The sequence below is a fragment of the Carcharhinus amblyrhynchos genome, chromosome 23, assembly GCF_965287045.1.
Source record: "Carcharhinus amblyrhynchos chromosome 23, sCarAmb.v2.hapA, whole genome shotgun sequence".
Classification (NCBI taxonomy): Eukaryota; Metazoa; Chordata; class Chondrichthyes; order Carcharhiniformes; family Carcharhinidae; genus Carcharhinus; species Carcharhinus amblyrhynchos.
Genome location: NC_137346.1, coordinates 12619090 through 12638125, shown reverse-complemented (window position 1 = coordinate 12638125; position 19036 = coordinate 12619090). Strand labels below are relative to the sequence as shown.

At 40.4% G+C, this 19036-nt stretch overlaps 1 protein-coding gene across 2 annotated transcripts in view; it reads right to left on the bottom strand.

The window, feature by feature from the left end:
* The window catches only part of LOC145357462 (lissencephaly-1 homolog), a 110468-nt gene that overhangs the window by 51726 nt on the left and 39706 nt on the right, over positions 1-19036 (bottom strand). The gene's annotated exons all lie outside the window — the stretch shown is intronic.

The window sequence follows — 19036 nt, the reverse complement described above, 5'->3', positions numbered from 1 at the left end:
GGTAGTTTGCTGCAGACAATGGTCTGTGTGCAGTTGTTTGAAGGCAAGAAGTGGGGATGGCCTTGGCGAGATGTTCATCTTCAATGACACGTTGAATGCACCAGAGAAGATATCATAGTCTCTCTGCTTCGAAGTGCTGGATGCTGAAGGGTACCCTCTGCCGTGTCCCGTGTTCGTCTTCTAAAGAGGTCGGTGCGGTTTTTCTACTGTGGCACTTTGGAACTGTCGACTGAGTCGAACGCCATATCCTGTTCTTATGAGGGCATCTTTCAGTGTCTGGAGGTCTCTGTTGCAATTCTCCTCATTGGAGCAGATCCTGTATATATGGGGGTCTTGTCCATAGGGGATGGCTTCTTTAACATGTTTAGGGTGGAGGCTAGGGAAGAGGAGCATCATGAGGTTATCCGTGGACTTGCTGTACAGTGAAGTGCTGAGGTGACCCATGACTTGCCTGGGCTTGTAATCTCACTAACAGCCCTGGCTGGAGAAACCACACTTGTGCTTAACCCTCATTCCACTCACACTGTCTGTACCTTTAAGGCTTGATTACCTGTAATGACCTGCATTCCAACCATTACTTTGTAAATTGTGTCTTTACATGCCCTGTTTGTGGGCAGAACTCCCACTCACCCGATAAAGGGGCGATGCTCTGAAAGCTAGTGGCTTGTGCTAGCAAATAAACCTGTTGGACTTTAACCTGCTTTATGAACTTCTTACTGTGTTCTTCATCCCAGCAATTCATTCTGTGCAGCTGGCACAAATCGAGGACAAAACTACTTAACTTTTAAAACTATCACAATTTGAGTTAAGCCTGATATCGAAGTTGGCATAAATTAAAATTGCAGCAACACTACAAACCAAAACATGCTCAACAGGTTGCACACTAATTTTTGTACAGACTGGTATTTTGTGCTTGTTCTGTATTATAGTGACCCATGCTTTGGTAACCATTTGCTTTTTAGACCATTCCTTTTCCTAAATGCAGTATCTGGAACCTCATGTGCGTAAGGGCAACCCATTCTCATTTGTCTAAGAAATTACTTTACCTTTGAGGAGGTACCTCATATCCTGCAGAACTTTGCCCTTTCCTTTCCCTGTAAAGGAGACCATGGACACTTTGCTCCATCTTAAGTTTCAGGTGTGCCTCTGTTCTTGGCACACTTGCCTATGATTCAAGACTCCAGATTCAAGTTTAACTCTATTGCTTAGCAATACTGAGGAAGCAGTCTTTTGGATGGGATATTAAACTGAGGCTCCATCTACCTGCTCAGGTGGATGTATGGCACCATTTTGAATAAAAGCAGGGCAGTTAACCTTGCTCCCTCAAACAAATTCACAAAAATATTACCTGGTCATTATGTTGCGTGGGAATTTGCTCAGTGCAAATCAGTTGTCATGTTTCCTCAAGCATAGGTTACTATAATACAGAACCAGCACAAAATACCAGTCTTTTGCTGCAAAAGGTTAGGGTGCACGGAGTTGGGGGTAAGGTGTTAGCGTGGATAGAGGATTGGTTGCCTAATAGGAAGCAGGGAATCAGAATCAATGGGTGCTATTCTGGCTGGCAGTTGGTGACTAGTGGCGTGCCACAGGGATCAGTGCTGGGGCCTCAACTGTTTACCATTTACATAGATGATCTGGAGGAGGGGGCTGAGTGTAGGGTAACGAAATTTGCTGATGACACAAAGATGAGTGGAAAAGCGAATTGCGTGCAAGGCACAGAAAGTCTGCAGAGAGATCTGGATAGGCTGAATGAGTGGGCGAGGACCTGGCAGATGGAGTATAATGTTAGCAAGTGTGACGTTATCCACTTTGGTAGAAATAATAGTAGGAGGGATTATTTATAAGGCAAAAAGCTGCAACATGCTACGGTGCAGAGGGGCCTAGGGGTCCTTGTGCACGAATTGCAAAAACCCAGTCTGCAGGTACAGCAGGTGATCAAGGCAGCAAATGGAACATTGGCCTTTATAGCAAGGGGGATAGAACATAAAAGCAAGGAGGTCTTGCCGCAACTGTACAAGGCACTGGTGAGGCCGCAACTGGAGTACCGTGTGCAATTTTGGTCACCGCATTTGCGAAAGGATATATTGGCCTTGGAGGGAGTGCAGAGGAGGTTCACGAGGCTGATACCGGAGATGAGGGGGTTAGCCTATGAGGAGAGATTGAATAGACTGGGTCTGTACTCGGAGTTTAGAAGGCTGAGGGGGGATCTTATATGTCTCTATAAGATAATGAAGGGGATAGATAGGGTAGAGGTAGAGAGATTCTTCCTTCTTAGAAAGGATAGCAGGACTAGAGGGCACAGTCTCAAAATAATGGGGTGGGGGGTGCAGTTTAGATCAGAGTTGAGGAGGAACTTCTTCACTCAGAGGGTGGTGAATCTCTGGAATTCTCTGCCCGTTGAAGTGGTGGAGGCTACCTCGCTAAATATATTTAAGTCACGGGTAGATAGGTTTTTGGTAGGCAAGGGAATTAAGGGTTATGGGGAGAAAGTGGGAAAGTGGAACTGATCCACTTCAGATCAGCCATGATCTTGTTGAATGGCGGGGCAGGCTCGAAGGGCTAAATGGCCTACTCCTGCTCCTATTTCTTATGTTCTTATGTAAATAAATTTGTAGTGTGCAACATGTTCAGTAAGTTTTGATTTGCATGTGTTGTTGCAAATTTGAAATATGCCAAATGCTACCTTTAACTTCAATATCAGGCTTAACTCAACTTGTGATCATTTTAAAAATTAAGTAGTTTTGCCCTCAATTACTTAACCACACATCACTTGTTCAGAATCTCTTGTGGTGTTGAGGAGCCCAAGGGAGTATGTTTCTAGGTATCCTGAGCCAGCTACACAGAATGAGCTGTTGGAATGAAGAACATCAATGCTAACTATACTTCAGAAAGTACTTCACTGACTGTAACACACTTAAGTGTCCGGTGGTTGTGAAAAGTGCTCTACAGTAATTATGGAAGTCTTTCTTTCTCGCATTGCACTGATCTGCATATGAAAACAGACATTAAAATAAATTGTTTTAGCTAACTTTCAAGTCATGAAAATCTCCAAAAAGTAAATCATCTTCAAAAGGCAAGTAACTATTTTGTAAAAAACGAAATAAAGATACATTGAAGAAATCCAAATAGGAAGAAAAATTGAGGCTTCTTGCTGAAGTGTAATTTCAACCCATTACGGGCCCTCATCCTTTATACATAAACACTCATCCCACAGTATTCAGCCTTCAAATCTGCCAAAATGAAAACCTGCTATGCTGTAAGAAATGGCAACCTTTCAGCAGACTGTTGCAGACCCATAAAACAAGAGCAGCTATTGTCATCATACAGCATGACTAAAAGGAAGTGTTACTCCTTCTGGCATTACATCATCTCCCAAAACAGCACAAGTTTAAATCCTCGTCACCAACGAGCTCCAACCTACAACTGTCTGCAAAGCCACAGCAACGTCAGTAATTGCATTTTAATTATCACATTTCACAATAAAAGCTTTTTAGCAGCCGTTACTCAGTGGGGGCTAACAAAACTCCCACTAGGTTGATAAAATTAAGAGAAACTACTGCTTTTTCTACTCAAAGAACAATGTTTTTCAAGCACTGAACAGAAGAGTAGAATTTCCTTTATCTAATACTGCACATCACAGCTTTTTATTGTAGATTAATACAGCTATATTTCAAACAACTAGATTACCTATTATTCATTACATTTGCTGAAAACAGAATTGACTGGCTGTAAATATTTCAGGCACAAAACAGACATTAATCAAGAACACTGGAGTAAAGAAAAAATAAACCAGATGAAGCAGAATTAATTCTCCATTGGTAAAAAATGTTAGAGGATTTCCATTACAAGATAAATTAGAATTACTTCAAGAATTAGTACGTTTTGTAGTCTGACCTTTACATTCCGCCCCCGCCCCCCCATATGTTAAATAGAAAGCAGAAAAGTATACTTTATATTCGTACTTACATTTCCCACTAACTTTCATTGAGGGGGAAAGCCCAATGCAAGGAAAAACAGTGCCAACGAGGTGAGGCAAAATATGGTCAGATGAATAGCGGAGAATATGTCTCAACTAGGGCAGAGGACTCTCTCTGCATTAGCACATCAACTTCTCACATCCCTTGACTTAAAAATTTTCAACGGTTCTGAACAGAAGGCATTATAATAAATTTGTAACCCCTACAAAATTGTTTGGAATTGCCACGCTCACTTCACTTGGTCACCTTGCAGCAATATTCACACTAAGTAGTTGTAGAACACGGCGGCATCCATTTCTCCTTCCCCCTTTGTGTTACGCCAAAAAAAAAATCAATCTCTGGCTTTAAGATTTAGCATACCTATTTCAAATGAGCACTCTGCTTTATTTTGATTCTCCTTTAAAAAAATGCTTCTCAGCAGTACATATTTTCAGTAAGCTGTGATATTTGGTGCACCATTTGAATGAAATCTAGCAGACTATCCAAACCCATGCATCTAACAATTTCTTAAGACTATACAACAGCAGCAATAAGTTAAAGACCAATGTTCAAAGGCAGTTTACTTGTTTCTCTAAGTAAATGTACAAATGAGGCTGGACACAAATGGATCAGGTGGTGCTTATTTTCCAGACGTCGCTGGATTCCGGGGAAGTGCCGGAAGATTGGAAAACGGCTAATGTTACGCAATTGTTTAAGAAGGGTGCCAGGCAAAAGGCAGGGAATTATAGGCCGGTTAGTTTAACGCCTGTTGTAGGTAAAATGTTAGAATCCGTCATCAAGGAGGAAATAGCGAGGCATCTTGAGGGGAATTGCTTGATAGAGCAAACGCAGCACGGTTTCGTTAAAGGGAAGTCGTGTCTGACAAATTTACTGGAGTTCTATGAGGATGTGTCTAGGGCGGTGGATAGAGAGCCGGTGGATGTGGTCTTTCTTGATTTTCAGAAGGCGTTTGACAAGGTACCTCACAAGAGGTTATTGCAGAAGGTCAGTGGACATGGAGTTGGGGGTAGGGTGGTAGCGTGGATAGAGGGTTGGTTGTCAAATAGGAGGCAGAGAGTGGGGGGGGGGTGGGGGGGTGGTGGTGTCAATGGGTGCTATTCGGATTGGCGGTTGGTGACTAGTGGAGTGCCCCAGGGGTCGGTGCTGGGGCCTCAGCTATTTACCATTTATATAGATGATCTGGAGGAGGGAACCGAGTGTATGGTGTCGAAATTTGCTGATGACACCAAGATTGGTGGAACGGCAAATTGTGCGGAGGGTGTGGAGAGTCTACAGAAGGCTCTAGATAGGCTGGGCGAATGGGCCAGGAAATGGCAAATGGAATTTAATGTTGGCAAGTGCGAGGTGGTCCACTTTGGTAGGAATGATTGTAGGAAGGATTATTACTTACGTGGCGAAAAACTGCAGCAGGCGACGGTGCAGAGGGACCTCGGGGTCCTTGAGCATGAGTCGCAAAAACCCAGCTTGCAGGTGCAGCAGGTGGTCAGGAAGGCGAATGGGATGCTGGCCTTCATAGCGAGGGGGATTGAATATAAAAGTAGGGAGGTCTTGCTGCAGCTGTATAGGGCATTGGTGAGGCCGCAGCTGGAGTACTGTGTGCAGTTTTGGGCGCCGTACTTACGCAAGGATATTTTGGCCTTGGAGGGAGTGCAGAGGTGGTTTACTAGGCTGATGCCGGAGTTGAGGGGGTTGAGCTATGAGGAGAGGCTGAATAAACTAGGCTTGTACTCGTTAAGAGTTTAGAAGAATGAGGGGAGATCTCATTGAGACGTATAAGATGATGAATGGGATGGATAGGATAGAGGTGGAGAGACTCTTCCCGCTCAGAAAGGACAGTAGGACTAGGGGGCACAGCCTCAAGATAAGGGGGGCGGTTTAGAACAGAGTTGAGGAAGAATTTCTTCCCTCAAAGGGTGGTGAATCTCTGGAATTCTCTGCCCGTTGAAGTGGTGGAGGCTACCTTGCTAAATATTTTTAAGACGCGGGTTGATGGGTTTTTGATAAGAGAGGGGATTAAGGGTTATGGAGAGAGGGCGGGAATGTGGAACTGAGCACGACAGATCAGCCATGATCTTATTGAATGGCGGGGCAGGCTCGAGGGGCTGGATGGCCTACTCCTGCTCCTATTTCTTATGTTCTTATAAGACCAGATTCCCACTAAAATTTACTTTTAATATGAAGGGAGATTAAGATATCAGATTGAACACTAAACTCACTGGTGAAAAGCAGTAGACTAATAAGCTTCTGGCTGACATAAAAAAACTAATAATCTAAGAAACACAAATGATAGTGATGTGAGGTTGTCTTCAGCTTCATGAATTTGCCAAATTATCCATGAGAATGCAGATGACTTCACAACATCAGACTGTGCTATGCAAGAACAGAATTCTTACACTGACCATAAAGTTTATATCCCTTCATTTTAAATGGAAAACAAATCCATCATAAATCTTATTTTCAGAACAAACCTGTCTACTTAATTACATTTAACATCACACAAACCAGCTTCCACTCCATCTCTGACAAAGGGTTATCTGGACCCGAAATGTCAGCTCTTTTCTCTCCTTGCAGATGCTGCCAGACCTGAGATTTTCCAGCGTTTTCTCTTTTGATTCCAGCCTCCCATCCACTGATTACATCTACACTTCCCATTGCCTCAAAAGCAGCCAGCATAATCAAGGACCTCATGCACCCTCTCTTCCATCTTCCTCCATCAGGAAAAAAGATACAAAAGTCTGAGACCACGTGCCAACCGTGCTACCAAATGAACCTGTTGGACTTTAACCTGGTGTTGAGAGACTACTTACTGTGCCTATTCCAGTCCAATGCCGGCAACTCCACATCACAACTGACTTAAGGACAGCCTCTTCCCTGCTGCCATCAGACTTTTGAATGGACCTATCTCGCATTAAGTTGATGGTTCTCTACACTCTTGCTAAGACTGTAACACTATATTCTGCATCTTCTCCTTTCCTTCTTCCCTATGCACTCTTAATGTTAAGCTTGGTTTATATAGCACAAGAAACAATACTTTTCACGGCATACCAATACATGTGATAATAAAAAAAAGCATCCTAGTTTGATAATAGTAAAGGGACAGTATGTGCAATGGAGACCGATTTTCTCCACAGTTGAATGTGTTTTTTTTTTAAGTTGGGTTGCCAAATAAAAACTACTTGTAACAGGTAAACATCCTATCCAGTTAGCCTAATTAGGCAAGAATTAGTTGACTAAAGAACCTTGGAATTTAATGTGGAAAAAGATTTGGTAACAAGAAAAACTAGCGCAGTTAACACAACCAACTCAAGACATCTAGATTTTGAAGCTAAAGTAGACTGCTGTCCAATTCAACTCCCCAGTGTATTTTCTATATATCAATTTGTAAAATACTGATTCAACTGACTAAAAAAATTGCCCTTTAGCACTTTTTTTTTTCTAAATGCCAATTTCTACAGAGATGTTGCCTAGAAACATTGTGATTCAGAGTCACCAATCTGAGGTAAGAAGTCTGTACAGCAGGTAGACAGGAGCAGAAACACAGTAATGCTTGAAGCCACTAGCCATCTTCCCGGCTTTGCCACTTGACCTCCTATTTTTCCCATATTCACTGAGTTACATTGGTGTCTTCTGACTTACCAAGTCAGCACCCAAATGCCAAGCTCATTCAACACTCAAGATAAATTTGTTTCCTAACATTAAAAGGACATAGCACTTTGGAAACACGGACAATAGTCTTCAGATAAATAAAAACTTTTACTGCTTTATAATGTTAATGATTTTGGTATAGATTTATAACCAATTTACATATGTATAATTAGGTATTCTAACTTAGTTCCAAAGTTCAGAAAATGCCAAAATCCAGAAATGCCTTAATTCCAAACATTCCAGATAAGAGGGGCTGTAGTATTTAGTAAAGAATAGTTAACTGGATCAGCAAGAACAGTGTGTTGAAAATACATCTGTAGTGTTAGTTGTATAGAGTTAACACAAGCTTTAAAATCTTGAAGACAGTATCAATCCTCGTATTTTAAAGCTTGCTGCAGCATCATGGTCAATGAGCTGAAATCTTAAACGTCAAGCTTGAGAAAGATCAAATTTCCTGGAGCTACCAGCATTTAAGAGATAAAAATATTGGAAAGAGCTGAGGTGTGACAAATTAGAACAAGCAACATTAATGACACTTTATGTCCATGTTTCTAAGTTCCTAACCTAGATAGCCTTTCTCTAAAGTGGAAAAGACTATAAGATTGGTTTGCTGGGATTTGACCTCAATTAAACTCAGATCCTCTGCTATCAGAACGGGGAAGAATGAAACTAGAATGGAAAAAAAAAGTCAATACATTACCTATTTAAATTTTTGTTTGGTGATCTCAACCGGAGTGCATAGTTAAATTAGAAACAGCCAACACCTTATTTGACATTGTTGATGGTACATACCCTTCAGTGTAACTCAGCTTTTAAAAGTATTGTTTTGACACACCAAATTGCTAGTTTGACTTTAATTCCTCAAATGTTGAGATTAAAATTAAAGCTTTAAAGCCATCTGTCAGGTATCATAATACACAAGTGAAAGGTTTTCTTAATGAAGCAGGTAATGGTATCTCCTTTTATGTTGTAGAACTGTTATGTTGTAGATAAACGGAATGACTCACCATACACAATGAGAAGACTAAAAAATGTTGAATTGTTTATAATATCTTAGTTTTATCTCAATTTAAATAAAATCATACCTGGAATCACAAAAGCCAAAAGAATAAAAGATAAAATTTGCAGGAAAGAACATGTATACTTCATGACTATCCCTCTATTGTCTGTTCATACAAACCACAACATGATTCTGCCCAATTTCTTGGAAATTGATTAAGAGCAAATAAGCACAACTACAGCAGAAAACAAAAGCTATATGACCATTGCTTGCAAACAGATTTGTTCTGCATTTGTGCAACAAAAATATAATGGGACAGTTCTCGTGTGTCCAAAAACAACATGAAGATGAGACAATTATTCACTAATATGGTTTTGAAGCCAACTTTATAGCTTCATTCAATTTCAGTGTCATTTAGATGAGTCCTGTGGCTACTAAAACTGCAAGCAATTAACTCCTTGCGTACATTTTAAAATTCTCAAGTGTTTAGTCACTATTAATTAGGGCAAAAAGACCTTGTAAATTACACTCTCGATGTCTTGCATCCCAATTCTGTATGCTTCTCCTCCATTTGAACTGGGTGGGTTACCACATTCTACAGAACAACTCAAAAAAAACAGATAGCCTAGAATTTGGTTGTGGTTCTTCTCTCAGTTATAGGATACTTGAGTATCCCAAGAGACCCAAAATAGAAGATGTGTCCCAGTTGAGATTGGAAGAAAAATATAAATACATATCCACATCAACCAGGCTACTCTGTATAATCATTTTTATTTTTTTTAAATGGACAAAGCTTTACCCTCACTAGCCACAACTCATCCCAGAGGATCTTCTGACTTTCAGAGAAACAGCAGAGTTTTGCTTTCTTTAAGAAAAGGCACTAACGCCTCTTCCTGTAGCTGCACAAACCTTTGCATTTCTGAAAAAGAATTCTGGCCCTGAGATGTTGTGTCTCCAAGGACAAAGGCAGCTGTTTGCAATTCCTAATATCCAATGTGGTACTAGTGTTACATGCTCCAAAACAACAGGTTTCAACCAGGGACCTCATCAGTCAATCCAAAACTACAGTCACATGACCCTTACTTGAGCTGTCTGAATTTAGTTAATTGATAAGCTGTTGGACCTTACCCTCCATCATTGCTTGACCTCTGAAGAAAACAGCAACTCCAGATGAATGGCCTGTTGATGCCTACCATTTTAACATCAAACAGGTGGCAGCCAAAGGAGCTCTGTCCCGGTATAATTGCCTGGCCCTTATCTATACTTATTTACGGGGGCATTGGAACTAGTGCCTTCAAGGCTAATTCAACACCATGTAACTTAATTCCTCATGGTAGTTTCACTTCTGAATAGACAGATCACCCTGCAACTATCAACCTACCCACTTAAGGAAAACTCCATTCGACCTTTGATTCTCGACTCATGTAAAATCATAACATACATCATGGAGGTCTGGCCCTGAACCCCTTTCCTGTGCTGTGTGCAATAAACCAACCTTTTTAAAAATTTGATTTGATTTATTGTCACATGTATTAATATAGTGAAAAATATTGTTTCTTGTATGCTATACAAACTAAGCATACCATTCATGGAGAAGAAAAGGAGAGAGTGAAGAATCTAGTTTTACAGTCATAGCTAGAGTGTAGAGAAAGATCAGTTTAGTGCGAGATCGGACCATTCACAAGTCTGATGGCAGCAGGGAAGAAACTGTTCATGAATTGGTTAGTACGTGACCTCAGACTTTTATATCTCTTTCCTGACAGAAGGTGGAAGGGAATATACTCAGAGTGCATGGGGTCCTTAATTACACCAACTGCTTTTCCGAAACCATGGGAAGTGTACACAGAGTAAATGAATGGGAGACTGGTGTGCATGATGGACTGGGCTTCATTCACGACCCCTTGCAGTTTTTTTGCAGTCTTGGGCAGAAGTGGTATACAAATCATGCAAGGGATTACATTTCCCAAAGGGTTATTGATCTCAATTTTATGCAGAGATGCAAAGAAAGCCACAATGCTTGGTGGCAGTTCTCTTTTACTTTGTCTGATCTGCAGTTTGTCGTGCGACTTATTCCTAGAGCTTTGGACCACTCCAAATTTAAGGGTTGGAGAACATAAATTGGAAGGCTGGGGGTGGGGCATGGAGGGAAAAAAATTTAAAAAACTGTTTACGGACAGGTAGTGAGAAGAATTTGGGCAGTTTAAATTAAAATGAACCTGCCTCCTGTTCACAACAGATGAAATGTTATTACCCAAATGTAATGTTATTAAGTTTGTATATGCAATGTAGCATTACTCAAGATACAGATCATACAAGCTTGATAGCTTTTTAAAAAACCCAGCAGCACTGGTTTTTTTGTGCATCCTAACTATGGCAAAGGTAAGTAAAGTAGTCACTGTACTAATCAAAATCCAATCCACAGATTTGGCATTTAAAAGAAAAAGGAACAGCAATTTCTCAATCCTTTAATTCGATCAGAATATCTTCTGGTTTGATATTTCTGATCTAGGAGGTGCATCATGCTATTTAGGATTCTCTTCAGCATTTGAGGGAATTTTTACTTAACCACATTAAAAATTCCAGCCATATTTTCTGAAGTGGTAAGCAAGTGATGCAAGGGATTACATTTTCCAAAGTGTTATTGACCTCAATTTTATTCAGAGATGCAAAGAAAGCCACAATTTTTGGCGGCAGTTCTGTTTCATTTACTTAATTTAGTTTCTCACTGACCACAGCAGAGATTTTTGTCTAGTTATGTTAATTACCGAGCTGTCCATTCAATTATTGCTAATGTATATATCAGAGAAAATTTCAGGTTTTACTATACAAACTGATCTGCAAGTCAGACGTTCAATTACAATAAAGCAGTTGAAAGTTGAAAACAAAGGAATTTGATAGGCTCTTTATACTACAGAAGTGGTTTATATTACACAAGTGGTTTAATGAAATGTTAGACAGCGATAAAATCTGAAGGTGAATTCCAGGGAGAAACAAAATTTAACTGTTTAAAATACTCTAAATTCATCACCATCTCTCCTTTCTATTCCACATGATATTGTCTTGTATTTTGTCAGTCTTCCTCTACACATATTCTCTGAACTTAGCAAAGAGGATAGTCAATACTTATCATTTGAATAAGGGATTTAAAATGAAGAACGTAAAAATTAAGACTTTTGAACAATTGTTAGATGACTTCTACATTGCTGATGGTTTAAATGCAATAAATAAAATTCTCAAATACTGGTGTAAACACTTCTCAGGATAGAAGATGAATTGCTTCCATTCCACTACAACGGTCATATCTGCCATGTGAAAACCCAATGGGCAATCTACAGACACTGTCATACATGGGTCAGGTGATTCTTTTAAGGATTGGGTAGATAGGCTGTTTGGAAGTTTGTGTGCTCCTCCAGTGCCTCAACTTTGCATGTTGAATCTTCTCTATTTCGTTAGATCACAAACTAGAATCTTCCACGAGTCGAATGGCATGTTTGATCAATTCATGGATGCTTTGAGGACATTCCTAAAGCTTTTCTATTATCCTGTGGGAGTCTCAAGTCATGACTAAGTTCACGGTAGAGTAGTTGCTTCAGGAGTCTGGTGTCAGACATATGAATGACAGTTGGTTTGGGGTGATTAGTGCCTCAATACTGGGCAAGCAAGCTTGGGAAAAGATGTTATTGTATTAAGCCACTTTCCCTCCCATTGGATTTAAAGGATCTTGCAAAGGCGTTGCTGGTGACCTTTCTTCAGCGCTTTGAGATACCTGCTGCAGATTGCCCAATTCTCTGTAGCACTGCTGCCTGGTAAATCATGGCCTTCGCCTTGGATTTGAGCCCCTGATGTTCAAATTGTCTTTCTCTCAGGTAGGCCCAAGGCTGAGCTGGCATATTGGCGGCGATGACGGACGCTGGCATTCCGTAAAGAAACAGTACTATTTCTCATGCTTAAAAAAACTATTTATGCAGTAATACAAATTAGAAATCAATAAAATAATTTCAACCTCTAAACATATTGTTGCTACTGCAAGAGTACAACCAAAGGAACATACCACCTTTAATGTACAAGATCAAAATGTATTTCACATGAGCACAGAAAGGCAGACATTCATATAGCATCTTACACTTTCTCATGGGAACCATTTAGCTCAGTTGGCTGGACGGTTGGTTTGTGGTACAGTGCGACATCAACAATGCAGGTTCAAGTTCTGTATCGATTGAGGTTATTCATGAAGGTGCACCTTCTCAACCTTGCCCTTCACCTCAGGTGTGGTGATCCTCAGGTTAAACCCTTCCAAGTGGGGAGCAGCCTATGGTTATCTGGGACTACAGCAACTTTACCGTTCATGATCTCAGCATGTCTCAAAGTGGTTTAAAGCCAGGGAGGTATTTTGGAGGCATGTGAGGTACTTCTGAACAAATGCTGACAATGAGCCAGAACACCACACATCAGGACAGCTGGCTAAAGCTTGGCTTGAAGGAGGGCACTAATACAGGGAGAGACAGACAAATTTAGGGAAAGAATTCCCGAGTTTAGTGTCTTCATAGTTAAAGATGCAACAGCCAATGGTGGATCAAACAGATGGAGGTTGCATAGAGTCCAAAGTTACAGGAATGCAGGGTTCTTGGGGGGTGAGAGCGCAAGCGAGCAGCGAGTGAGGAGGGGCCATGAAAGGATTTGAACTCCGGGTTGAGAATTCCAAACAGAGGCCCAGATGGCACATCAGCACACAGAGCGGGTGATAGTTAGTGGGACTTGGTGCAGGCTAGAATATGACAGAAGAGAGAATATGAAAGCAAAGTTTGGAAGGTGAAATGTTGGGAGACCAGCCAAAAAATATTAGAATAACCCAATCTAGAAGCATCAGAAACAAAGACAAGAGTCCCAGTAGCAGATGAGAGAAGATAGGGCAGAGATGGCAATCCCATTGAGGTTGCAGCATAGTATGTGTGGTGGAGGTTCTAAAGGCCAGAAACACCAAATAACCTTCCAAAGATGTTTCTTGCACAATGGTTTGACACATTAAAACTCCTGCAGACAAGAAACTAAATAATGGAAGTACTGGATAATATACTAAATCCCAACTGTGCAGTATCATATATTTCAACTCTTTGGAAATTGTCAAGTAGTAATAGCAGAAACTTCATTCTCATGACACCAGGTTAAATTCCTGAAGGTTTATTTGGTAGCACGAGCTTTCGGAGCAAAGCTCTTTCATTAGCTGAGTGTCACACTCGCCTGATGAAGCAGTGCTCCAAAACCTCATGTCCTTCGCACTTCAAACCTTCCTTTTATACATTTTGAAGCTGAGCTGCTTCATATATGGCTTTGATTGGAGGGTCCAAAATAAAATCATGTCCTACACACAATCACAAACTGAGTTTTCAACTTTTAACAGTTAAGCACATTAAAACTGTGTATTTTAGGCTCTCTTAGTGCAGAAAGATGTCCCAAGGAGGAAAAAGATAAAGTTGGGATGTTAGAGGATATGACCAAAGATGTGATTTAATACTTTTTTTTGGGGGGGGGGGGGGGGGAGTGAATAGACAATTGGCTGGAATTTCAGAAATCAAGTTGAAACAGTTAAAGGCTTTGTCAATGGTGAAACTCAAACAGGGCGAAGCATAGTAAGTCAGAGTTGGAGGAATAAAGGTCTGGCGTAGAACACAAGAATCAAGGTAATTGTAAGGGGTCTCAAGTGAGGATCATAGGATCCCTACAGCACAGGAGGAGGCCATTCAGCTCATCAAGCCCACAATCCCACCCAAGCTCTATCCCTGTAATCACACATTTACCCTGCTAATCTCGCTGACAGTTGGGAGCAATTTAGCATATTTAATCCACCTAACTTGCACATCTTTGGACTGTGCAATTGGTACTTTTAGGTTTTGGAAATTTTCCCAGGTCTCAAACAAGGTCATTGGCTGAAAACATTAAACATTTCTTTCTTCACAGGTGTTGCCAGACCTGCCGAGTATTTTCAGTGTTTTCTGGTTCTACTTTAGACTTGCAACACCTGGGAAAGGGCGCGAAGGTGGAGTTGAGTGGCAAAAAAAATGAGGAAGACTTGGCGAAATCTCTGGCTGTAGTGGAGGAGAGAGGCTGGCCAACGTAACAGATGTAGTCGGGATGAAAGAAATCATCTCGGTAGCTCAGGTATTTGAAGCTCACCACCTTACCAAACAGGATGAAGTATTGAAGTTATGTACAATGTGATGCAGCTAAGGTAAACAGATGGGGGGGAATATTGAATTAATGACAGGAAATGAAGTTTACGTTGGGGCCAAAGCAAAGTCCTTGCCTTCCCAACATTCAACTGATAGAAAATGACTTGTCTCAACTTGACATCGGACAGGCAGTTTGACAACAAGGAACAGTCATGGCATTGAGTAAAATGATGGGACAGAATTGGGTTTCACAGTATATATTTGAGCTGCTATACTAATGATTTGGATATTTCGCCCAGATAGCCTAATGAAGAACCTTAAAATCCTTACTGTACAGGAGGCCATTTGGCCTATTGAGTCAGCACTGACTCTCCAAAAGGAGCATCTTATCCAGGCCCACCCCTCTACCCTATCCTTGTATTCCTGTGCATTTTTACCATGACCAAACTACCTCATCTTTGGGCTGTGGGGGGAAACCGAAGCACCTGGAGGAAACTTACGCAGACTTGGGGAGAACGTGCAAACTCAAGCCCAGAATCAAATCTGGGTCCCTGGCACTGCAAAGCCACCATACTGCAGGGGATTTTCAGCAGGGCCCTGGGGCACAGAACGTCAGTAAGAAATCTCAACACCAGGTTAAAGTCCAACAGGTTTATTTGGCAGCACAAGCCAGAAGCTTTCAGAGCATCGCCCCTTGATCAGGTAAGCAGGAGTTCTGTTCACAAACAGGGCCCTGTTGGACTTCAAGCTGGTGTTGAGACTTCTTATTGTGCTTACTCCAGTCCAATGCCAGCATCTCCACAGCATAGAGAAGGGGCAGTGTAGCATGCAGTCCTGGAAAAAGAATCAATTTTTGTAGACTGTACAGCATCAAGCGATGGATCCACATTAAAGCTAAGAGGAAATAGTTGGTATCTTCGCTCATAATGAGCGCAACATGGTGGGTAGAACCTGGACTGAAAGGTTTCAAGCAGAAACATGGGGTTTTGATAAGGTGAGGTTAGAGATGACCTGATACTCTAAAAAGGTAGATGAATCAACAGTGGTGACAGCAGTTTTTAAAAGAAACAGGTGGATTGTCTGAACAGAGGGAACACTTCCAACATGAGCAAACAATGGGCCAAGCAAAGGTAATCAAATGATCAGGATTTGGACGTGGAGTAATAAAGTCTCAAGTGATGGATATGCTGCAAGAAAAATAGTGAAAGAGGCTGAGGTGAGAATGACAGACTGAAGGATTTGGAGCTTAGATAGGAAGCAAAGGAAGAAAGCTTGCTTTGAAACAACTGTGGATTTAAGGAAATGAAATTTGCAGCTTCTTGCTCTAAAAACTCGAGCAGTAACATCAACTGTGACAAATGCTTTGCAACCATGCCACAGAACACCCTGTTAAACCAAGCAATTTGTCCTACAGTCGCTGCTCGTTATCAACTCAATCTCACACTGTTAGTTTATTAAGCTTTTGGAACCAGTTCTTCTGCCAACTAGATTACCAGACTGTTTGTTGCACAAGTTTGCAGCTTATTTTATAAGCCAATCGTTTCTCAAGAAATCTGTTCTACTCACGATTTAATTGTGAATTCAGTCACATCCTAAATTTCATGTTCAGTTTCACAAACAAAGTTTTTGCATATAGCTCATGCAACAGGTGAATAATTATTCCTGCCCTGCTGGTCTCAATTTTGCTCTTTAGCTCTCAAATGCATTGATGACAAACTATATGTGGAATCTCAAATCTGGTCTTTCAAACATAAGAAACTGTTCAATATCACAGATTTACAAGTATACTTCAGATATACACGTCAACTTGTGAATTAACAACTGCTCACTGACAATAGCTATTTGAGAACCTGTAAGTTCAAAGACAGTCTGCTACTAAACATCGGACTAGAAGGAGGCTGACTTTAGCCAGGTGGCTGTAAGCTTTGTGGAATCGGTTCCGAGACAAAGACTGGCCATGGCATTATATTTTAATTACACTCTGGAGACAATGGTAAAATTCATTTAGGGCTCTCTTCACACCCTTCTCCCTCCCTAACCAGTCAAATTTCCACCATCTCTGCTCAGGTGTTAACATACTCATTCAAACCATTAATTTAAAAACATTAACCTTCATATACTATGTCGACATTAAAATCCAAAATATAATTAGAAGTAAAAAGCCTCTTCGTAATTCTGAAACTATATTAAAAGGGCTTGTTGCATAAAGTCAATATTTGTAAATAATAAACGAAATCATCCAATTCTACTGCTGTAACGTTGATCTATAAATCATCATTGGGATTTTAAGGATAATTATGACACTTTATCTGGCTTCCAGAGATCACATTCTGCTTTCAATCCCCCACTTTGGAACTACTGTTGGCACTATTTCCACTTAAATGCCCAGGCTAACAGTTTCGATGAAACGAAAAGGCAGTTTCAAAACATAAAACAGATCAAGTGAACGCAGAAATGATATCATGTACCCTTTATGATCCAACGCATATGACAGTTCAAACCTACAGCTGTCTTTTTGAAGTCGAATAATTCAGAAATGCAATCCTCAGAAGAAAGAGGAGCAAGGGTAGATGATACAGCTTGTTGATCCTGCTCAGTTAGATCATGGCTGAACTAGTGTTTTAATTCTATTCTCCTGCCCCTCCCCATGTCCCTCAATTCCGAGGCAACTAAATTCAATCTGGTATTCTATGAAGTATCCACAATCTACTGGAGTACAGAAATCCAAACATTCACAACCCTGAACAAAGAAATTTTTCATCTCAGTCTTAAATGATCAACTATCAACTCCTGAGCCCTAAGATGATACCCCCATGTTCTAAATTCCATGTCTAGATTCTCATTGACTATACTGTCAAGCCCCTTCAGGATCTCATATGCCTCAGTGAGATAACCCTACATTCTTCTAAGCTCCAGAGAATAGAGATCCAATTGGTAACGTGATAAAGCTCTCATCCCAATGAACCACTCTAATGAACCTTTGCTGTGCAGCATCCAAGTCAAGTATAATCTTTCCTTAAACAGGGAGGTCAAACTGCGTCCTGTACTCTAGGCATGATCGCAAAGTCTTGTACAATTGTTATCAAGATTTCTCTAAGCCTGTACTCTGATCCCCTTTCAATAAAGAACAGGCTGCTTGTTTTCCTAATTGTACCTGCATACGTGCTCTTTGTATGAGCACACTCAAGTGCCTTGGAAGATCAACATACACAAATTTCATGCTTTCTAAAAAATACTCTGCTTTTCCATTCTAACAATCCAAGTGGCAACTAACAAGGAAGTCATTCTTGTGTGCAGATCTGCATGACAAGAACTACGTTCTTTTCTGAAGCTCATACCCATTTGCATTACAGTTTCAATATCTCCAAACTGAGATCATGATCTTGCATCTCCTGAGAAACCAAAGAAATTTCTTAAACCAATACTCAGATTGTTATTTTACATTCTAGTGGGTTTTTAGAAAGTGAATGCAGCTCTTCATTATGGAGCAAAGATTAAAAGCCAAACAATAGTTACATTGCTATACTGTTGCTGTCCAAGGGTTGTGCGCACAGCTGCAATGTTGCCCTGCATCCTTAATAGTGACAGAATTAAGGCTAAATACTTAAAACTATTAGTATTTCAGCCATCCAAAATCAGTTTTTAAACTTCAACATACATCGTGGAAAGCATAGGTGGGTACTGGTAAATTTACAACACTTTGCAAAGTGATGATTATGTTCTAAAACATGTATACAATCTTTTTTCGATAACACAGGATTCAACAAACTGACAAAATAATTTGAATATTCCAATGTAGTGCATAATATATGTTAAATATTTAGTCATAAATCGTAATGCATATAACTATTTGATGAAAAACTATTCGTTGCACAGCCAGTAAGGTGCTCAATTTACTCCAGCTGATTAAAAATTGTTCTATGTGCATACAAACTCAAACCATCCAGCAACTCAAATTAAGGAATGTGAATTAGAGGCCTTTTGTGCAAGAAAAAGTCAAATCAAGTCCCTCCAAACAGGAGTAATGTTTAGTAACTAAAATTTGACAATGATATTTATTATAAAGATACGTGCATGGATCAATGCATTTAAATTTTTCCAATTCAATTTATTAAGCTGTTAATTTTAATTGCCCCTTTTGAAGCTCACCAACTTTTGTGAACGAGAAAAACACTCAAGATTTAGAATATTTTGGTCACACTTCATATATTTGAGTTATGACAATTGAAGCTAGATATTGAAGA